Source organism: Balaenoptera physalus (assembly GCF_965194825.1).
Source record: "Balaenoptera physalus genome assembly, chromosome: 2".
Classification (NCBI taxonomy): domain Eukaryota; kingdom Metazoa; phylum Chordata; class Mammalia; order Artiodactyla; family Balaenopteridae; genus Balaenoptera; species Balaenoptera physalus.
This window is the reverse complement of record NC_138883.1, coordinates 22,124,304-22,144,019: the sequence shown is the minus strand read 5'-3', so window position 1 is coordinate 22,144,019 and position 19,716 is coordinate 22,124,304. Positions and strand designations below refer to the sequence as shown.

General features: G+C 36.2%; 1 long non-coding RNA gene across 5 annotated transcripts in view; it reads left to right on the top strand.

Moving 5' to 3' along the window:
• The window catches only part of LOC309655776, a 44,141-nt gene that overhangs the window by 12,304 nt on the left and 12,121 nt on the right, over window positions 1-19,716 (top strand). For 3 of the 5 annotated variants that reach the window (XR_014260979.1, XR_014260981.1, XR_014260982.1), the window contains exon 2: window positions 383-427. The exons of the other annotated variants lie outside the window; for them this stretch is intronic. This is a non-coding gene — a long non-coding RNA (uncharacterized lncRNA). The remainder of the gene's footprint in view (window positions 1-382; window positions 428-19,716) is intronic. 5 annotated transcript variants of the gene reach the window in all.

Below are 19,716 nucleotides of genomic sequence, written 5' to 3'. Positions count from 1 at the left end.
AATGTACAAAAAATACACAGGTTGCAGGGACATTTTCAACTATGTATTAGAAATGCAGTCAGCAAAATCCAGACTCTGGGAAGCCACAGGATAAATGATGTAATTTCTCCAACAAACAAATTCAGAAAGAGAAAGGAACCTACAGAGAAAGACACTTGAAAGACATATCAGTCAATCACAATATATGGAACTTATTTAGATCCTAATTCAAATAAACTGTAAAAGAAAGATGACAATTATGAGACAATTGGAAATTCAAACGCTTACTGGATATATGATGAAATTAAAGAATTATTGAATTAAATGAAATTTTCCATTAAAAAATTAAAAATAAGCCAATGAATCCTTATTTACAATCAGTAACAGTTCTTTATCCATACAGCTTGTCTTCCGGTGGAAAGACCGTTGGTATTCCCAAGAAGGCCTGGTAGGTATTGTGTTATAAATGTAATTAATATTAAGCATTGTGTTTAATTACATGGGTTTCCTCTTTCTCTGATTCTTGCATCTCAGCTACATATGCCTTGATTTACAAGTTGAACAGTTGTGATTTGGGACAGTTAAAAATGGTGAAAAGTAAGGTGCTTGCTCAGATGTTTTTATAAAAATATTCTTCTAATGGCCAAGTTATCTTTGATTTACCTACCAACTTTACCTTCTTACTCATATATCTTTAACTTGATAGAGGCTTCTGATATGAACGATAATTCCACACAGACAATTTTCTAATAAAATATATCATAGTAGATAAATTAAATCTGAGTTCATCTACAAACTTTATCTTAGAGAATTATTACAGAAACTGGAACTAGATGGCTCAATTTCAGTTCTTCTCCAGAACCTACCTTCCTCTGATAGTAAAGGTAGTATTGATTATGAAAGGGAGGTGGCAGAAAGATTATTGTAGCTTCCAGGCCATGATGGAAGTAAGGAATTTGCATAAATACTGAGGGCTGGTCTTTGATTTAACAAGGGTTTCTGGGAGAAAATCAGGAGGTGCAGTTCAAATACCTCCTTGAGAACAAGGATCTGCATTAATGTAGGATGGTTCTTCGAAGTAAGGAGATAGCAACTAGGGAAAAAGAAAGGATGTTTAAACAGGGAAAACGGAGATTTAAAAAAGAAGAGGAATTTGCCATTTTGTGTTCCCTGCCAAGTTGAGAAGCAATAATAATTATAATGGACTTAGTCTAAAAAATTTAATCACAAGGTACCTCCTTTAAAACTTGTAACAGTCCAATGAGACGAGTAATATTATCCCTTTGTTATGGATAGGAAACTGAGACTCAGGTTAAGCAGTGTCTTGCCCAAGGTTATATTGCTGTTTACTCATGAAATTGTAGAGCTCCAGGTTCAAGGCTCTTTCCACCTGTCTTAGAAATAAGAAGCTATCAATCCAGGAGGATGTGAAGGTTTTGAATCAAATTATGTTGGTCGTTAAGCTTGTCAAATATATGTTAATTATATATGTGTTAAACTTCATTTGGGAGAAGAAACTATAACATAAAAATTGGAGAGTTGAAAGTGAGATTTTGTCCTGATTAAATGTAATTGCCTTCTTAAAAGCATCATCAAAACGCATTTATTAAAGCATTTAAATAACTGATGTCTCTCTTTCTACATTAGTTGAAAATCATCCATTTCCCATTCCAAATAGCACTTACTCAATTATTGAATTTGGTGAGAATGGTCATTTTTCTAGCAAGAGTCTCTATAATCAAAACATTTCTGTCTAACTTTATAATTATATTTTAAATGCTTTCATAAAACAAGAAAATGGAGGGTTACCATTTTTAGTGGTAGAACATTGGGAAGGGGAAGTCTTTCTATTTTACCTCACGGACCAGTGGTATAACTCCCATTGTGTAGATAGAAAAATAAGTGAAATTGGGCCGGTGCCAATGTCATTGCACAAAAAGAAGAGGCCATGTGTATTGACAGGGATAGTGGTACAGCAGTACCCAAGAGCATGAGCTTTGTAATCAGATAGACCAAGATGCTTGTCCTTGTTCCAATCATAGGCTAGTTACCTCATCTGTAAAATGGCAGTAATATTAGTAACTCTCTCTACTTTAGAGAGTTGTGGGAGAATTAAGAGATAATACATGTAAAGCCCCTTAGCACAGTGATTGGCACAAAGTAGGTCCTCCATAAAGATTAGGGATAATAATAATATTGATGGTAATGAAAATGAAATGGGTTCTATTTTGTCTTTGTCTAGATTACGTTAAGCAGTGGAGTGGAACAAAAATTAGGAATCAGAACACACTTCTGAACTGAGTTCACCAATTAAGCAAGCTCATACCTATCTTTTGGGTTTTTTTTTAACTTTTTATTTTATATTGGAGTACAGTTGATTAACAGTGTTGTGATAGTGCAAGTTCATATCTATCTTTTGAATGTGTAAGTTTTTTCCATTGGTAAAATTAGAATCAAAGAAGAAAGCAATTCCAAGTTTAAGATAAAACACATACTACAGTCTAGATAAGTACATTTTTTAATACCAGTTTTTGAGGATAGATCATTTGAATAACTGATTTCTCTGTCTCAACATCAGTTGAAAATCATCACTTTCCTGAAATGACTCAGATTGTTTAAAACTGAGGCTTTATATAAACTCAAGTCAAGAGTTATAATTGCTCATTTGTGAAGTATAGAATGCATTACCATTCCTCAGTAAATCTCAAATTAAAATGATAAGTTTTCAGGCTTCAGATATATTGTAGTGTATGATAAAAATCAATACTGTTATTTGGCCACAGGATGGCAAAATACACCTGAGCCCAGATAGAATACAGGACTAGGAAACCACAGTCCCTAGAATGGTGTTTCATTTCCTCTTCATATATTTTGCTGCCTGCTTAGTGACATTTATCATTAACAATGGTTTTACTTTCAAACGGTAGAATTCATCACATATTTGCTTCTTAATTCTAATTTTAGCAAAGGAAAACACAATCAAGTCCAAATCCCTTCTTTCTGTCTCTCTCCCCTTTTCTCTTAACCTCCCTTAATGTACTTTCCTTTCTCCCTCCCTTCTCAGTCTCCCTTTCTTCCTTTGCTTTTATTTTCCTTTTTAATGCAGTAGTTACAGAATACCAAACATAGCCTCTGTTCGGTGACCTTGATGTAATTTCATCATTCCAGTGTTGGCTTAAAAAATGAAATCAAAATTTCTGTCTGACTTTTCACAAATGTGATTGGATGATTATCAAATACAGACCATTTTGAAAGTCTCAGTATGTTCTTAGTCTCCATACTTAGCCCTCTTAATTTTAACCTTAGCCAATCATAACATTTAAAAAATATTTTATTGGGGGTGGGGGGGAACCACAAAATGAGGGAAATTAAATTACCAAAACCATCAAAGAAAAACTATAGAAAATAAAAATGAAACTCCTGTGTTCTTGACTCTACTCACACCTCTCAATCACACCTGTGTTTTCCCTGTACCTATCTCTAGATAATGGAATCATGCTTTAAATTTTATATGCAACTTGCTTTTTTCATAGACCCAGTCTATCACAGATCTCTTTCCAGGCTAGTAAATTTCAAGCTAACTCAGGTGTTTTTAGTGGCTGCATGGAATTTCATAGTATGAGTATACAATAATTTATTTAACTGTTCTCTTGAAAGTGCAGTTAGACTCTTTCCTTTTTTGCTATTTTAAACATTGTTGCAACAATATCCTTGTGAGTGCCCCTTTATATGCTTTTGTTACTATCTTTGTAGGGTGGATTCTAAGAAATGGAGTTGATGAGTCTTAGGATTTCCACCTGTTAAGTATTAATTGATAGTCACAAGTTACCCACGCTATAGGCTGTCCCTCCTGTTTCTTTGACTTTATAACGATCCCACGTAGCTGTCCTATAAAGTTGAGACCAACCTCCTTTCTCATTCCTCCAGAAAAAGTTCTTCGCCTTTTAAAATTTGTTTCTGTATCTTTCTTCATACTACACACTTATAATGTTTTTCTTCACATATCTTTATCCTTTCTTCCTTTCTGGAGAAATCAGCTCTTGAAACCTTTAATTTCTTCCATCATTTCCCCTATCATTATTTCTCTATATTTTTTTAATCATTTGGAAAGTAATAATATTTGGTATAATTACTTGTGTATTTTGTTTCAGCATACATTTTAAAGGGAAAACTAAAACAAACATTTCCCCAGTGTTCTTTATTCTGGTACTTATTTTTCTTTCATACAAAGGGAAAGATTAAGCTGTGCCTAATTCTAAGGCCTGGAAATACTGTCTTTTCTAAATTTTGTACATAGTTTCTCCTTTTTTAAAAAAGTATTATAATTACTTTTTACTTGTCTGATTCCTGCTAGACTTTTCTTCCATTCATTCAACAGATATTTATGGCACATCAAGTCCTATTCTAGGCTAGGAGGGTACAGCACAGAACAAAACAGACAAAATTCCCTTCACTCATGAAGCTCATAAGACTGGTGAGACAGACAATAGATGAGATAACTAAGTAAATATTATATAACATGTTAGGTAATTGTAGAAATTCAGGTGAGAAGAGTGGAGATGGAAAGAGAGTCATCATATGTTTTGAAAAGAGATCCAGTTAGGCTTGGTTTGGGTAGAACATGAGGTTTAGATAAAGGAACTATCAAAAATACCTCATAGGTTTCTGGGACTTCCCTGGCAGTCCAGCAGTTAAGATGCTGCACTTCCACTGCAGGGGGCACGAGTTCAGTCCCTGATTGGGGAGCTAAGATCCTGCATGCCGCAAGCACGGCGCGGCCAAAAAAAATAAACTCATAGGTTTCTGTTAAGTAAGTGGGAGGATGTTGGTGCCCTATACTAAGGTTGGGGAAAATTGAGGGAAAGACATGTTTGGGTGAGAAAAGTTCTGTTTTGGTTAGGTTTAGACATCTGTTGAACATTTTCTGTTGAATATGAGTTTAGAACTCAGTAAACTGACCTGGAGATAAAGATTTGTGAATCACTTAGCATGTGTAGGTATTTATAGCCATGGAATGTATGAGATCATGGGAGGAGTGTAAGGGGAGAAAGGGGAAGCATGCTGATATTTAAAGAATGGGCCAAGGAGGAACAGCCAAAAAACAAGACTGGGAAGGAGCAAGAAATGATGTAGCATATGAACCAGGAGAATAGGAGTAAGGATAAGGGGTGGATACAGGCACCAAGGGAAGAGAATGTTTCAGAAAGAGTGGTTACTGCTGTCCAATGCTGCTGAGAAGCAAATAAGATAATGATAGAAAAGATCTTGGATTTATCAAGTTGAAGGACATTGACAAAAGCCATTATTATAGGGACTTCCCTGGTGGCACAGTGGTTAAGAATCCATCTGCCAATGTAGGGGACACAGGTTCGAGCCCTGGTCTGGGAAGATCCCACATGCCATGGAGCAACTAAGCGCGTCCACCACAACGACTGAGCCTGCGCTCTAGAGCCTGCGAGCCACAACAGAGCTCGTGCTCTGCAACAGGAGAAGCCACCGCAGTGAGAAGCCCGCTCACCGCAAGTAGAGAAAATCCGCACGCAGCAATGAAGACCCAACGCAGCCAAAAATAAATAAATTTATTATCTTTTTTAAAAAGAAAGCCATTATAGTGTAGTGATGGAGATGGAAGATAAATTGGAGTGAATTGAGAAGAAAATAAGTAAAATGGTGAGAGCAAATATAGACAACTTTTTGAGAAGCTTTGTTGTTAGCGCACAGAAATAGGATTGTATTTGGTGGGGTTAAAGATGTCAACTGATTTTTTTTCAATGGTTTTTACTGTGGTAAAATACACATAACATAAAATTTACCATCTTAACCATTTTTAAGTGTACAGGTCAGTGATATTAAATGTATTCATATTGTGCAACTGTCACCACCATCTATCTCCAGAACAATTCATCTTGCAGAACTGAAACTCTTTGTGCATTAAAAAATAATTTCCCGTTCCCCTCTAACCCCAGCCCCTGGCAACCATCATTCTACATTGTGTCGCTATGATTTGGACTACGCTAAGTACCTCATATAAGTGAGATCATACAATATTTGTTCTTTTTTTATTGAATTATAGTTGATGTATAATATTATGTAAGTTACAGGTGTACAATATAGTGGTTCACAATTTTTAAAGGTTACACTCCATTTACAGTTATTATAAAATATTGGCTATATTCCCTGTGTTGTACAATATATCCTTATAGCTTATTTTTTATATAATAATTTATATCTCTTAATCTCCTACCCCTATATTGCCCTTCCTCCACACTAGTGACCACTAGTTAGTTCTCTATATCTGTGAATCTGTTTCTTTTTTGCTATATTCATTAGTTTAATTTTTTAGATTACACATACAAGTGAAATCATACAGTATTTGTCTCTTTCTCTCTGACTTATTTCACTTAGCAAAATACCCTCCAAGTCCATGCATGTTGTTGCAAATGGCAAAATTCCCTTCTTTTTTATGGCTGAGTAGTATTCCATTACATATATATATATATATATATATATATATATATATATATATATATATATATATATATATATATACACACACACCATGTTTTCTTTATCTGTTCATCTGTTGAGGGACACTTAGTTTGCCCCCATATCTTGACAATTGTAAGTAATACTGCTGTGAACATTGGGGTGCATGTATCTTTTCAAATTAGTGTTTTAATTTTTTTCAGATATACAGGAATGGAATTGCTAGGTCATGTGGTGGTTCTATTTTTAGTTCTTGAGAAACCTCCAATACTGTTTTCCACAGTGGCTACATGAATTAACATTCCCAACAACAGTGAGCAAAAGTTCCCTTTTCTCCACATCCTTGCCAGCATTTGTTATTTGTATACTTTTTGGTGGTAACCATCCTGACAGGTGTGAGGTGATATCTCATTGTGGGTTTCTTTAATATATAAATTTATTTACTTATTTTTTATTTTTTAGCTGCGTTGGGTCTTTGTTGCTGCACATGGGCTTTCTCTAGTTGCAGTGAGCGGGGCCTACTCTTCATTGCAGTGCACGGGCTTCTCATTGCGGTGGCTTCTCTTGTTGCGGAGCAGGGCTGTAGGCGTGCGGGCTTCAGTAGCTGTGGTGCACAGGCTCTAGAGCACAGGCTCAGTAGTTGTGGCACATGGGCTTAGTTGCTCCACGGCATGTGGGATCTTCCTGGACCAGAGCTCGAACCCGTGTCCCCTGCATTGGCAGGCAGATTCTTAACCACTGCGCAACCAGGGAAGTCCTTCATTGTGGTTTTGATTTGAGTTTCCCTGATGATTAGCAGTGTTGAGTATCTTTTCATGTGCCTGTTGGCCATCTGCATGTCTTCTTTGGAAAAATGTCTATTCAGTCCTGCAGATTTTTTAATTGGGTTGTTTGGTTTGTTGTTGTTTTGATGCTGAGTTGTATGAGCTATATATATATTTTGGATATTAACCACTTATCGATTATATCATTTGCAAAAATTTTCTCCCATTCAGTAGGTTGTCTTTTCATTTTGTCAGTGGTTTCCTTTCCTGTGCAAAAGCTTTTAAGTTTGATTGGGTCCCATTTTTCTTTTTCCTTTTATTTCCTTTGCTGTAGGAAATGGATCCAAAAAAATATTGCTGTGATTTACATCAAAGAGTGTTCTGCCTATGTTTTCCCCTAGGAGTTTTATACTGTGCAGTCTTACATTTAGGTCTTTAATCCATTTTGAGTTTATTTCTGTATACAGTGTTAGAGAATATTCTAATTTCATTCTTTTACATGTAGCTGTCCAGTTTTCCCAGCACCACTTATTGAAGAGACTGTGTTTTCTCCATTGTATATTCTTACCTTCTTTGTCATAGTTAATTGACCATAAGTGCATGGGTTTTTTTCTGGGCTCTCTATTCTGTTCCATTGATCTATGTGTCTGTTTCTGTGCCAGTACCATACTGTTTTGATTACTGTAGCTTTGTAGTATAGTCTGAAGTCAGGGAGCCTGATTCCTCCAGCTCTGTTCTTTCTCAAGATTTTTTTGGCTCTTTTGGGGTATTTCGTGTTTCCATACAGATTTTAAAATTATTCTAGTTCTGTGAAAAATGCAGTTGGTATTTTAATAGGGATCACATTGAATCTGTAGATTATTGGGTAGTATGGTCATTTTAACAATATTAATTCTTCCAGTCCAAGAACATGGTATATCTTTCCATCTGTTTGTGTCATCTTCAGTTTCTTTCATCAGTGTCTTATAGTTTTCCAAGTACAGGTCTTTTACCTCCTTAGGTAGGTTTATTCCTAGGTATTTCATTCTTTTTGATGTGATGGTAAATGGGATTGTTTCCTTTGTTTCTCTTTCTGGTAGTTCATTGTAAATGCAAAAGATTTCTGTATATTAATTTTGTATCCAGCAACTTTACCCAATTTATTGATGAGCTCTACTAGTTTTCTGGTGATGTCTTTAGGATTTTCTATGTACAGTAATCATGTCATCTGCAAACAGTGACAGTTTTGCTTCTTCCTTTCCAATTTGGATTCCTTTTCTTTTTCTTGTCTGATTGCTATGGTGAGGACTTCCAATACTGTGTTGAATAAAAGTGGCAAGAGTGGGCATCCTTGTCTTGTTCCTGATCTTAGAGAAAATGCATTCGGGTTTTCACCATTGAACATGATGTTAACTGTGGGTTTGTCATATGGCCTTTATTATGTTGAGGTATGTTCCCTCTATGCCCACTTTCTAGAGAGTTTTTATCATAAATGGATGTTGAATTTTGTCAATAGCTTTTTCTTCATCTATTTGGCTGATTATATAGTTTTTATTCTTCACTTTCTTAATGTGGTGTATCACATTGATTGATTTGTGAATATTGAAAAATCCTTACATTCCTGGAATAAATCCAACTTGATCATAATGTATGATCCTTTTAATGTATTGTTGGATTCAATTTCCTAATATTTTGTTGAGGATTTTTACATGTATGTTCATCAGTGATATTGGCCTGTAAATTTGTGTGTGTGTGATATCTTTGTCTGGTTTTGGTATCAGGGTGATGCTGGCCTCATAGAATGAGTTTGGAAGTGTTCCTTCCTTTGTAGTTTTTTGAAATAGTTTCAGAAAGATAGGTGTTAGCCCTTCTCTAAATGTTTGGTAGAATTCACCTGTGAAGCCATCTGGTCTTGGGCTTTTGTTTGTTGGGAGTTTTTAAATTACTGATTTAGTTGCATTACTGGTAACTGGTCAGTTCATATTTTCTATTTCTTCCTGTTTCAGTCTTGGGAGATTGTACATTTCTCAGAATTTTTCCATTTCTTCTAGGTTGTCCATATTATTTTCATGTATTTATTCTTAGTAGTCTTTTATGATTCTTTGTATTTCTGTGGTGTCCGTTGTAACTTTTTTTCATTTCTGATTTTATCAATTGCCCTCTCCCTTTTTTTCTTGATGAGTCTGGCTAAATATTTGTCAATTTTGTTTATCTTTTCAAAGAACCAGCTTTTAATTTCATTGATCTTTTCTATTGTTTTCTTTGTCTCTATTTCATTTATTTCTGCTCTGATCTTTATGATTTCTTTCCTTCAACTAACTTTGTGCTTTGTTCTTCTTTCTCTAGTTCCTTTAGGTGTAAGTTTAGGTTGTTTATTTGATATGTTTCTTGTTTCCTGAGGTAAGCTTGTATAAACTATAAACTTCCCTCTTATAGCTGCTTTTGCTGCATCCCATAGGTTTTGGATCATCATGTTTTCGTTTTCATTTGTCTCTAGATATTTTTCGATTTCCTCTTTAACTTTGTAAGTGATCCATTGTTGTTTTAATAGCATATCGTTTAGCCTTCACATATTTGTGTTTTTTGCATATTTTTTCTGTTAGTTGATTTCTTTTCTCATAGTGTTGTGGTCAGAAAAGGTCCTTGATATGATGTCAGTTTTCTTAAATTTTTAAGGTTTGTCTTGTGACCTAACATGTGATCTGTCCTGGAGAATATTCCATGTGCACTTGAAAAGAATGTGTATTCTGCTGCTTTCAGGTGGAATGCTCTATAAATATCAGTTCAGTACATCTGGTTTAATGTGTCATTTAAGGCCAGTGTTTCCTTATTGATTTTCTGTCTGGATGATCTGTCCATTAATGTAAGTGGGATATTAAAGTCCCCTACTATTATTGTGTTACTGTCGATTTCTCCCTTTATTTGCTTTATGTATTTATGTGCTCCTATGTTGGGTGTCTATATCATTACAATTGTTATTTCTTCTTTTTGGATTGATCCCTTGATCATTATGTAGCATCCTTCTTTATCTCTTGTAACAGCTTTATTTTAAAATCTATTTTGTCTGATATAAGTATTGTTGCCCCAGCTATCTTTAGATTTCCTTTGCATGGAATACCTTTTTCCATCTCCTCCCTGCCATTTTGTGTGTGTCTTTAGATCTGAAGTGAGTCTCTTGTAGGCACCCTGTATATGGGTCTTGTTTTTGTGTTCATTCAGCCTGTCTGTGTCTTTTGATTGGAGCATTTTGTCCTTTTACATTTAAGGTAATTGATATGTATGTTCTTATTGCCATTTTGTTAATTATTTGGGGGTTGTTTCTGTAGGTCTTTTTTCCTTTTTTTTCTTCTCTTGTGATTTGATGACTATCCTTAGTGTTATATTTGGATTCATTTTATGTGTGTGTGTGTGTTTGTGTGTATCTATTTTAGATTTTTTGGTTTCTATTTATTATGAGGTTTTTATATAGCTATATATATGCATACATACATATACATATATATGATTGTTTTAAGTTGCTTAGCTCTTAATTTCAAATGCATTTTAACAACCCTGCGTTTGTACTCTCCTCCCCTCACAATTACCGTTTTTTTATGTCATATTTTACATCTAACTGTTTTGTGTTTTCCGTAACTGCTTTTTGTGGGTATAGACGATTTTACTACTTTTGTCTTTTAACCTTCCTACTAGCTTTGCATGTGGATGATTTCTTTTTTTTTTAATTGAAATATAGTTGATTTATAATTTGTGTTAATTACTCTGTACAGCAAAGTGATTCAGTTATACATATATGTTCTTTTTCATATTTTTTTCCATTATGGTTTATCACAGGATATTGAATATAGTTCCCTGTACTATACAGTAGGACCTTGTTGTTTATCCATATATCATAGTTTGCATCTGCTAATCCCAAACTCCTAATCTTTCCCTCCCCCACTCCCCTTGGCAACTACAAGTCTGTTTTCTAAATCTGTGAGTATGTTTCTGTTTCATAGATATGTTCATTTATGGCATATTTTAGATTCCACATATAAGAGATATCATATAGTATTTATCTTTCTCTTCCTGACTTACCTCACTTAGTATGATAATCTCTAGTTGCATCCATGTTGCTGCAAATGGCATTTTTTCATTCTTTTTTATGGCTGAGTATTCCATTGTGATATATATATATATAGATAGATATAGATATATCCCTGTCTTGTTCCAGATTTTAGCAGGAAGGCTTTTACCTTTTCACCGTTGAGTACTATATTAGTTGTGGCTTTGTCATAAATAGCTTTTGTTATGTTGAGATGTGTTCCCTCTGTACCCACTTTAGTGAGAGTTTTTATCATGACTGGATGTTGAAGTTTGTCAAATGCTTTTTCTACATCTATTGAGATGACCATGTGGGTTTTGTCTTTTTGTTGTTGTTGATGATGATGTGGTGTATCACACTGATTGATTTGCATGTGTTGAACTATCCTCATGAACTTGGGATGAATCCAGCTCGGTCGTGGTATATGATCTTTTTTATGCACTGTTGGATTCGGTTTGCTAATATCGTGTTGAGAATTTTTGCATCTAGATTCATCGAAGATACTGTCCTTTTATTTTCTTTTTTTGATGGTGTCTTTTTCTGGTTTTGGTATCAGGTTGATTGTGGCTTCATAGAATATCTTTGGGAGTGTTCCCTCCTCTTCAGTATTTTGGAAGAGTTTGAGAAAGATCAGTATAAATTCTTGTTTCTTTGTTTGTTAGAATTCACCTATGAAGCCATCTGGTCCTGGACTTTTGTTTTTAGGGAGTTTTTAAAATTACAGATTCTATTTCACTTGTAGTAATCAGTTATCAAGTTATCTCTTCTTGATTCAGTTTTGGTGGGTTGTATGTTTCTAGAAACTTGGCGTTTTCTTATAGGTTGTCAAATTTGTTGGCATATAATTTTTCATAGTATTCTCTTAGCGTTGTTTTGTATTTCTGTGGTATCAGTTGTGATTTCTTCTCTTTCATTTCTTATTTTGTTTGTTTGGGTCTTTTTTTTTTTTTTTTTCTTTGTGAGCCTGGCCAGAGGTTTATCAATTTTGTTTATCCTTTCAAAGAACCAGCTCTTGGTTTTATTGATTTTTCTCTATTTTTAAAAATCTCTATATTATTTATTTCCTCTGATCTTTTTTATTTCCTTCCTTCTACTGACTTTAGGTTTTGTTTGTTCTTCTTTTTCTAATTCTTTTAGGTGGTAGGTTAGGTTGTTTATTTGAGATTTTTCTTATTCCTTGAAGAAGGCCTGTATCATTGTGAACTTCCCTCTAAGAACTGCTTTTGCTGCATCCCATAGATTTTGTATAGTTGTGTTTTCATTGTCATTTGTCTCAAGGTATTTTTAAATTTCTTCTTTGATTTCATTGTTGACCATTGATTCTTTTAGTAGCATGTTGTTTGGTCTCCATGTAATCATTTTTTTCTCGTTTCTTTTTCTGTGGTTGATTTCTAGTTTCATGCCTTTGTGGTCAGAAAAGATGCTTGAAATAATTTCTGTACTCTAAAATTTATTGAGTCTTGTTTTGTGCTCTAATATGTGGTCAATCCCAGAGACCATTCTATGTGTACTTGAAAAGGATTTGTAATTACATCCATTACATTGAATGTAATGTCCTGAAAATATTAAGTCTAACTGTTCAGTGCTATCAATTAGGATCTCTGTTGGCTTATTGATTTTCTGTTCAGAAGATCTGTCCATTGATATGAGTAGGGTGTGCAAGTCTCCTACTATTATTATTATTTTTTAATTAGGGTGTGCAAGTCTCCTACTATTATTATTATTTTTTAATTAATTAATTAATTATTATTTTTGGCTGCCTTGGGTCTTTGTTGCTGCACGCTGGCTTTTCTCTAGTTGCGGCGAGCAGGGGCTACTCTTCGTTGCACTTCACGGGCTTCTCATTGGGTGGCTTCTCCTGTTGCAGAGCACAGGCTCTAGGTGCGCGGGCTTCAGTAGTTGTGGCACTCGGGCTCAGTAGTTGTGGCTCGTGGGCTTTAGAGCACAGGCTCAGTAGTTGTGGTGCACAGGCTTAGTTGCTCCGCGGCATGTGGGATCTTCCCGGACCAGGGCTCGAACCCGTGTCCCCTCCACTGGCAGGTGGATTCTTAACCACTGCGCCACTAGGGAGGTCCTCCTACTATTATTATAGTCCCATCATTTCTCCCTTTATGTGGGTTAGTATTTGTTTTATGTATTTGGGTGCTCCTATATTGGGTGCATATATGTTGACGAGTGTAATATCCTCTTGTATTTATAGATCCTTTTATTATTATATAGTGTCCTTTTTTATCTTTCTTTATGGCCTTTGTTTTAAAGTCTATTTTGTCTGATATGAGTATTATGACCCCTGCTTTCTTGTCATTTCCATTTGCATGAAATATCTTTTTCCATCCCCTCACTATCAATTGATGTGTGTCCTTTGCCCTAAATTGAGTCTCTTGTAGGCAGGATATTGTAGGCTGTTATTTTTCTGTCTACTCTTTTGATTGGAGCCTTTAGTTCATTGGCATTTAAGGTAATTATTGATAGATATATATTTATCGCCATTTTAGACCTTGTTTTCCAGTTGATTTTGTATTTCTTCCTTGTTTCTTTCTTTTTCTTTTTGTTTTTCCTTTTGTGGTTTGATGATTTTCTTTTGTATTATGCTTGTGTTCTCTTCCTTTTGGCTTTTTTTAAAGAGATTGGAGTTTATTTATTTATTTATTTATTTATTTATTTATTTATTTTTGGCTGTGTTGGGTCTTCGTTTCTGTGCGAGGGCTTTCTCTAGTTGCGGCAAGCGGGGGCCACTCTTCATCGCGGTGCGCGGGCCTCTCACTATTGCAGCCTCTCTTGTTGTGGAGCACAGGCTCCAGATGCGCAGGCTCAGTAGTTGTGGCTCACAGGCCTAGTTGCTCCGCGGCATGTGGGATCTTCCCAGACCGGGGCTCGAACCCATGTCCCCTGCATTGGCAGGCAGATTCTCAACCACTGCACCACCAGGGAAGCCCCTCTTTTTGGCTTTTATGAATCTGTGGTTACTCTGTTTTCAAGTATGTTAACCCCTTCTTATATCTACTTGCTTTAGACTGTTAGTCAAATAGGCTCAAATACATTCTAAAGAAAAAAGAATCTACATTTTCTTACTGTCTTCCTCCACATTTTATGATTTTGATGTCCTCTTTTATATCTTCGTGTTTATTCTTTTGCTGTTCACTGTGGTTATCATCACTTCACAAAAACTTTTTGTTTTTTTTTAGTATGAATACTGGTTTAATAAGTGATTTACTTTACAATTGTGATTTTCTCTTTCCTATAGATTCTTGCTTTTCTTCTATTTAAAGAAGATCTTTAAATATTTCTTTTAGGATAGGTTTAATATTGCTGTATTCTTTTAGTTTTTGCTTGTCTGAGAACTTCTTTATCTCTTCTTCTATTCTAAGTGGTAATCTTGCTGGGTAGAGTATTCTAGGTTGCAAATTTTTCCCTTTCAGGACTTTAAATATGTTTTGCCACTCTCTTCTGGCCTGCAGTGTTTCTGTAGAGATATCAGTTGATAGTCTTATGGGGGTTCCCTTGTAATTAACTCTTTTTCTCATGCTGCCTTTAGAATTCTCCTTATCTTTAACTTTTTCCATTTTGATTATACTATGTCTTGGTATAGGTCTGTTTGGGTTCATCTTGTTTGGGACCCTCTGTGTTTCCTGTACCTGGATGTCTCTTTCCTTCTTCAGGTTTGGGAAGTTTTCAGCCATAATTTTTTCAAGCACATTTTCGATCCCCTTTTCTCTTTCTTCTGTTACTGGAATCCCTATTATGTGTAGATTGGCAAGCTTTATATTATCTCATAGGCTCTTCATATTGCTTTCATTTTTTTTTTATCTGGTTTTCTATCTGCTGTTCTGATTGGGTGATTTCCATTATTCTGTCTTCCACTCAGATTTCCCATAGGCTCTGAGTTTACAAAGCCAGCAGTGGAGGTGTAAATCTGCACAACTCAGATTTCCGACATGCTACTGTGTGTGGGCAACCCGCTGGCGCACTCCCAGAACTCATAGAGGTGGTGCCAAGTCATCTGAGAGAAAGAGGTTTTTATGGGTGCCCCCTTCCTTCCTTCCACACTCCTTAACAAAGGTGCTTCGCTTCTATGGTGGGCCCAGGCTTCCGCATACACCCCTGGTTGCGGCCTGTACCATGCTCCAGCCCCTTCAGGCTGTCTCCACACAGCCAACTCCAGTCCTCTCCTCAGGTCTGTGCTCTTAAGCCCGAGTTTCAGCACCCAGCCCTGCCCACACCAGTGGACACACGTCTCAGGCTCAGGAGCATAGGGCAAGGGCCCAGATCATCTGTGCAGGTCTCTGTCTGTTCTGCCTGCCACAAACCGACTGCTGCGCTCTCCTCCAGGCCTCTGAAACTCCCTCTCTGTCCATCTGACCTCCCCGCCAGTGAAGGGGCTTCCCAGGGTGCAGAAACCTTTCCTCTTTCACACCTCCCTCCCAGGAGTGCAAGTCCTTTCCTGATTTCTTTTTTATTTTTTTTCTTTCTTTCATTCTACCAGGTTACATGGAGATCTTTCTTGTGATTTGGGGTATTTGATAAATTCTGCCAGTGTTCACTAGGTATTCTGTGAGAATTGTTTCAGATGTAGATGTATTATTGATGTACTTGCGGGAGGAAGTGAGCTCCACACATCCTTCTTTTTTTTTTTCCCCTCCCTCCCACTCTTAATCCACCTCCCTCTGCCAGACATTCATTTATCGGCTTTTTGTCACTATGGATAAAATTGCAGTTCCTAGAGTTTTATATAAATTGGAATCATATACTATGTTCTCTCTTTTGAGAGAACAGCATAAATATATTTTAGTCAGCATAAATTTTTTTTTTAATTTTATTTATTTATTTATTTTTATACAGCAGGTTCTTATTAGTTATCTATTTTATACATATTATAATGTATATATGTCAATCCCAATCTCCCAATTCATCCCACCACCACCACCACCACCCCGCTGCCTTCCCCCCTTTGGTGTCCATACGTTTGTTCTCTACATCTGTGTCTCAACTTCTGCCCTGCAAACCGGTTCATCTGTACCATTTTTCTAGATTCCACATATATGCGTTAATATACGATATTTGTTTCTTTCTTTCTGACTTACTTCACTCTGTATGACAGTCTCTAGATTCATCCATGTCTCTACAGATGACCCAATTTCATTCCTTTTTATGGCTGAATAATATTTCATTGTATATATATGTGCCACATCTTCTTTATCCATTTGTCTGTCGATGGGCATTTAAGTTGTTTCCATGACCTGGCTATTGTAAATAGTGCTGCAATGAACATTGGGGGTGCATGTGTCTTTTTGAATTATGGTTTTCTCTGGGTATATGCCCAGTAGTGGAACTGCTGGGTCATATGGTAATTGTTTTTAGTTTTTTAAGGAACGCGTCCATACTTTTCTCCATAGTGGCTGTATCAATTTACATTTCCACCAACAGGGCAAGAGGGTTCCCTTTTCTCCACACCCTCTCCAGCATTTGTTGTTTGTAGATTTTCTGATGATGCCCATTCTAACTGGTGTGAGGTGATACCTCATTGTGGTTTTGATTTGAATTTCTCTGATAATTAGTGATGTTGAGCAGCTTTTCATATGCCTCTTGGCCATCTGTATGTCTTCTTTGGAGAAATGTCTATTTAGGTCTTCTGCCCATTTTTGGATTGGGTTGTTTGTTTTTTTAATATTGAGCTGCATGAGCTGCTTGTATATTTTGGAGATTAATCCTTTGTCAGTTGCTTCATTTGCAAATATTTTCTCCCATTCTGAGGGTTGTCTTTTCATCTTGTTTGTGGTTTCCTTTGCTTTGCAAAAGCTTTTGTTTCATTAGGTCCCATTTGTTTATTTTTGTTTTTATTTCCATTACTCTAGAAGGTGGATCAAAAATGATCTTGCTGTGATTTATGTCAAAGAGTGTTCTTCCTATGTTTTCCTCTAAGAATTTTATAGTATCTGGTCTTACATTTAGGTCTTTAATCCATTTTGAGCTTATTTTGTGTATGGTTTTAGGGAGTGTTCTAATTTCATTCTTTTACATGTAGCTAGCTGTCCAGTTTTCCCAGCACCACTTATTGAAGAGACTGTCTTTCCTCCATTGTATATCCTTGCCTCCTTTGTCATAGATTAGTTGACCATAGGTGCATGGGTTTATCTCTGGGCTTTCTATCCTGTTACATTGATCTATACTTCTGTTTTTGTGCCAGTACCATATTGTCTTGATTACTGTAGCTTTGTAGTATAGTCTGAAGTCAGGGAGTCTGATTCCTCCAGCTCCGTTTTTTTCCCTCAAGATTGCCTTGGCTATTCGGGGTCTTTTGTGTCTCCATACAAATTTTAAGCTTTTTTGTTCTAGTTCTGTAAAACAATGCCATTGGTAATTTGATAAGGGATTGCACTGAATCTGTGGCTAGTATGGTCATTTTCACAATATTGATTATTCCAGTCCAAGAACATGGTATATCTCTCCATTTGTTTGTGTCATCTTTGATTTCTTTCATCAAACTTATGTGTATGTGTCTTACAGTTTTCTGAGTACAGGTCTTTTACCTCCACCATCTTGATTGGAGCCTTTTATATGTTATTCTTGACAAATCACATAGACTTTCTTAGCTTTTCCCAGACTGAGCCTTAACTTGATGTCTTGGGTACTCTTTCAGTTCATCATTTTAAAATCTCAGGAGAGAATATATTGGTATACAACTTGTTATCTGTTATTTTGGTAGCAAAAGAAATAGCAAGTTTTTTGTTTTTGTTTTTGTGTTTTTTTAAACATTAGGTTTCTGATAGGCTACTTGCAGGATTGCAGGATAAATATAAGCAGGTTCAGTAGTTCAAAATTGTTGATTCTTTCTCCTTTGCCCCAGCATTCAGTCTGGTCACCAAACACTTGTATCCTTTGCACTGAGTATTTCTTTTTTCATTGCAGTTGTCATCCCCTTATTAGATGTGTATTAAGAGAGTGGAATTAAGAGATAAATTTTGTACTGCATAGGAAGTCGGGAGAATTAAACATTCTTGCAGCATTTCTAACAGCAGTAACCTCTGAGTTGCACAGAGAAAGAAAAGCAGTAGTAGAGAGAAGACTTCCCAGACTGCAGAGGCTCAGAGATGGAAAGAGGAGTTGACTTCAAGAAAGTCTTGAATACAGAGTGAATTTTAGTCATATTCAATTGCATGTTGATTTACACTTACTGATTCATATTGCTTTTGGTGCATTTTGGCCACATGCTGAGAAAGCCAGTTCTCTGTTGCTTTTTAATGCGGAGGATAAACCTAATAAATATAAAACTTTAAAAGGCAGCACACAGGTGATAAAGGCAGTAGAAGAGATGTACAATAGGGGTTTGTTCAAAAGAGTTCAATACAGGAAGAAATAACTGGAGACTGTCCCAGTCTCTGAGGTATGTCCCTTTCTGTGCCACTGCCACCAGATTAGCCTAGGCTGTCAGGACTTTATGCCTATTAGTGAAAAGAAGAGAGGGGAGGAGAGCAAGAGGGAGATGAGAGAAAAGTCTTGACCCCTGGGGTCTGCTCTTGACAGGTGGAGAATAGATTTTATCCTGTTCTTTTCTGTTGACCTAGACTGTGTTGAGGAGGAAAGTACATGTATTTTGATTTTAACACCTTTTGAAAAATATTATCTGTAATTTTGACACCACTAAAGAAAAATTGTGAGTTTTTGTAAGTTCTTTTCTGGAGATCTAAGATATAATTCTCTTCGGTTTGGAAAGATACTTCAGTGGGTCCATAACAGGATGTGATAGAGTGGAACTAAAAATTGCTTTGCATAATAAAGTGAAGTACAATGGAGACATTATACTTCTATTCAAGTTATTTGGTCTGCCATTCCACTCAGTGGGTCTGTGAGGCAGATAAAAGATGCTGTCAAGACTGAAACAGTCAATTCATGTTGGTAAAACTCGGGGAATAATTGTGTGACTCATTTTTATGACTTCCCCACATTGGCCATGCACTGGAAGGCACTGTTCAGGTGGCCGGGATTTTTGGTGGTGATGACTCCTGTTGGTATCCTCAATGAAGAAATTGAAAAATTAACTGAGGGTCATAGAGCGACGTTCATTAAAGAAGACTGACACTGTAGTCTGCTTTATTTTATAGACAATTTAAGTGATTTTCAAGAGTGTTGAACTTTAGAACTTAATTCTCATTTAAGATGGAATTTTTAAGAAGAGTTTTCAGTTTTCCCTTGGCAGTGAGACAGTGGTTCGGGGACTTGAGGGATTGGTTCCATTTACTCAGGCTAGAGCTGAGCAAGAAAGATGTTTAATAAGGACTTCCTCCGTGGGGTATGGGTAATGAACTTTAAAAACAGGGATATCTGATATTCAGTTTTAAGTTCTTTTCCTGTTTTGTGCTGTAAATACTCACCATTGATTGCTAACCTTCAGTAAACATTGGTTGTACCACCAGCCTTGAGTTATTAGTG